This window comes from Triticum dicoccoides, chromosome 4A (genome assembly GCF_002162155.2).
Source record: "Triticum dicoccoides isolate Atlit2015 ecotype Zavitan chromosome 4A, WEW_v2.0, whole genome shotgun sequence".
Lineage (NCBI taxonomy): Eukaryota > Viridiplantae > Streptophyta > Magnoliopsida > Poales > Poaceae > Triticum > Triticum dicoccoides.
The window spans coordinates 475894054-475897995 of record NC_041386.1 but is presented as its reverse complement, the minus strand read 5'-3'; positions in this window follow the sequence as shown (position 1 = coordinate 475897995).

The following is a 3942-nucleotide window of genomic DNA, read 5'->3' as shown; positions in this document are numbered from 1 at the left end:
TCTCCGTCCCGCGTTGACTTTCGCGGAGGTATAATTTCACTAAGTCCCCGAAATTCCCAGATTCATATGCCCATGTTCATCATGTCGTAACTTTGCATCCGTAGCTCCGATTCATGCGTGTAGCATATCAAAATGTTCGTCTCAGAGAGCACATCATTTCATCTTATTGCATCATTTTCATTTGAGTTCATCTTGATGTCCGAAATGCTGTTAGAAGAGTGTTATTTGAGTTAATTGTCACATCTGCTGCACCATATAGCTATTTGTCATTTTTGCCATGATTATTGTGTGCATGATATGCCCATGAGCTCTATATGTGTTTTGTTATATGTTTTGCCATCTATCCAGAGGTGCAACCCATGTATTTTTGTGATGTGTGTGGTGACTAGCACAAGCTTGCAAAGTGGTGCATTCGTTAATGCTGAATTCAGGGACTTAGCATTTCCACTAAGTCCTTGATCTGTTTATCTCCAAAGTGTGCTACCTGATCTGAAATTCCAGACAAGTGTTAATTTCACTAAGTCTGAGATCTGTTTACCAAATGCATTTTTGTCATGCTTGTTTGAACCTGTTAATTGATGAATTGGCCGTAGCTCAGTGCTAGACTTTTGTTAAGAATCATGAATGCATCCCTGCCATGTATTTTGATGCCATGTTTGAATGCTGTAGCATGTTCATCTCATTGCATTTAGGTGGCTACTTGCTGTAAATCGCAGAACGTGGCCATATTTGAATCGCTTGCCATTTCCAAACCGTAACTCCGATTCCGGCGTTCTTTATATCGTTTTCAAGCGATTTCATCTCATATTTCCAGTGGCACACTTGGATTTCCAAGTTGAGGCTAGTTTCATTCATTCCTTGTCAAATCTTGCATATGCATCCCATTTTGAATCCCGCATAGCATACCATGTTCGCATCATATTGTTTGAGTTTGCACGTGGTTGATTGTGTCCTTGTTGCTTGTTTGTCTTGTTTGGGTAGTGCCGGGAGATGATTTCCCTAACGAGGAGCCCGTTGAGTTTGCTTTCGAGGATCCAGTCAACTCTGACAACTTTGCAGGCAAGATGACCATACCCTCGAAATCACTTCTATCTTTGCTTGCTAGATGCTCGCTCTTTTGCTATGCCTATGCTGCGATACCTACCACTTGATTATCATGCCTCCTATATTGTTGAACCAAGCCTCTAACCCACCTTGTCCTAGCAAACCGTTGTTTGGCTATGTTACCACTTTGCTCAGCCCCTCTTATAGCGTTGTTAGTTGCAGGTGAAGATTGAAGTCTGTTCCTTGTTGGAACATGGAGATGTTGTTCCTTGTTGGAACATGTTTACTTGTTGGGATATCACAATATATCTTATTTAATTAATGCATCTATATACTTGGTAAAGGGTGGAAGGCTCGGCCTTATGCCTGGTGTTTTGTTCCACTCTTGCCGCCCTAGTTTCCGTCATATCGGTGTTATGTTCCCGGATTTTGCGTCCCTTACGCGGTTGGGCTATAATGGGAACCCCTTGACAGTTCGCCTTGAATAAAACTCCTCCAGCAATGCCCAACATTGGTTTTACCATTTGCCACCTAGCCTTTTCTTTTCCCTTGGGAGTCGCGCTCCTGAGGGTCATCGTTATTTTACCCCCCGGGCCAGTGCTCCTCTGAGTGTTGGTCCAAACTAGAGTCCTGTGCAGCGCCCCCTCGGGGAAACTCGAGGTTTGGTTTTAGTTGTATGGAGAGCTCATCTGAGTGTGCCCTGAGAACGAGATATGTGCAGCTCCTATCGGGATTTGTCGGCACATTCGGGCGGTGTTGCTGGTTTTGTTTTACCATTGTCGAAATGTCTTGAAGAACCGAGGTACCGAGTCTGATCGGAACGTCTCGGGAGGAGGTCTATTCCTTCGTTGACCGTGAGAGCTTGTCATGGGCTAAGTTGGGACACCCCTGCAGGGATTTGAACTTTCGAAAGCCGTGCCCGCGGTTATGGGCAGATGGGAATTTGTTAATGTCCGGTTGTAGAAAACCTGAAGTTGATCTTAATTAAAATACATCAACCGCGTGGGTAACCGTGATGGTCTCTTTCCGGCGGAGTCCGGGAAGCGAACACGGTGTTGGAGTTATGTTTGACGTAGGTTGTTCTAGGATCACTTCTTGATCATAGTTTATCGATCGTGATTTGCCTTCTCTTCTCGCTCTCTTTTACGTATGTTAGCCACCATATATGCTAGTTGCTTGCTGCAGCTCCACCTCATACCTTTTACCTTACCCATAAGCTTAAATAGTCTTGATCGCGAGGGTGCAAGATTGCTGAGTTCCTGTGGCTCACAGATACTTCCAAAACCAACTTGCAGGTGCCGATGAGTCCGTGCAGATGACGCAACCAAGCTCAGGAGGAGCTCGTTGAAGATCTTGTCCTTTGTGTTGTTCCGTTCTAGTTGATCAATAGTGGAGCCCAGTTGGGGTCGATCGGGGACCTTTGTCGCACTTGGGATTCTTCTTTTATTTTGGTTCCGTAGTCGGACCTTGATTGTATTTGGATGTTGTAATGCTTTATTCATGTAATTGTGTGAAGTGGCAATTGTAAGCCAACTATGTATCTTTTTCCCCTATTGTATTACATGGGTTGTGTGAAGATTACCTCACTTGCGACATTGCTTTCAATGCGGTTATGCCTCTAAGTCGTGCTTCGACACGTGGGAGATATAGCTGCATCGAGGGCGTTACAATAGCACCGGAGAACGACGTTTTAGTCATCTTACCCATGAGGCACGGTTCGCAAGTACCAAGTGATTCATAATCAAGTGGTTCCAAAAGTCCATCAGTATGGAGTTTCTTCATGCGCTTTGAATCGATATGACCTAAACGGCAGTGCCACAATTAAGTCGCACTATCATTATCAACTCTGCATCTTTTGGCTTCAACATTATGAATATGTGTATCGCTACTATCGAGATTCATCAAAAATAGACCACTCTTCAAGGGTGCATGACCATAAAAGATATTACTCATATAAATAGAACAACCATTATTCTCTGATTTAAATGAATAACCGTCTCGCATCAAACAAGATCCAGATATAATGTTCATGCTTAACGCTGGCACCAAATAACAATTATTTAGGTCTAATACTAATCCCGATGGTAGATGTAGAGGTAGCGTGCCGACTGCGATCACATCAACTTTGGAACCATTTCCCACGCACATCGTCACCTCGTCCTTCGCCAGTGTTCGCTTAATCCATAGTCCCTATTTCGAGTTGCAAATATTAGCAACAGAACCAGTATCAAATACCCAGGTGCTACTGCGAGCTCTAGTAAGGTACACATCAATAACATGTATATCACATATACCTTTGTTCACCTTGCCATCCTTCTTATCCGCCAAATACTTGGGGCAGTTCCGCTTCCAGTGACCAGTCTGCTTGCAGTAGAAGCACCCAGTTTCAGGCTTAGGTCCAGACTTGGGTTTCTTCTCCTTAGCAGCAACTTGCTTGCTGTTCTTCTTGAAGTTTCCCTTCTTCTTCCCCTTGCCCTTTTTCTTGAAACTAGTGGTCTTGTTGACCATCAACACTTGATGCTCCTTCTTGATTTCTACCTCCGCAGCTTTTAGCATTGCGAAGAGCTCGGGAATTGTTTTATCCATCCCTTGCATATTATAGTTCATCACGAAGCTCTTGTAGCATGGTGGAAGTGATTGGAGAATTCTGTCAATGACGCAATCATCCGGAAGATTAACTCCTAGTTGAATCAAGCGATTATTATACCCAGACATTTTGAGTATATGCTCACTGACAGAACTGTTCTCCTCCATCTTGCAGCTATAGAACTTATTGGAGACTTCATATCTATCAATTCGGGCATTTGCTTGAAATATTAACTTCAACTCCTGGAACATCTCATATGCTCCATGATGTTCAAAACATCGTTGAAGTCCCGGTTCTAAGCCGTAAAGCAT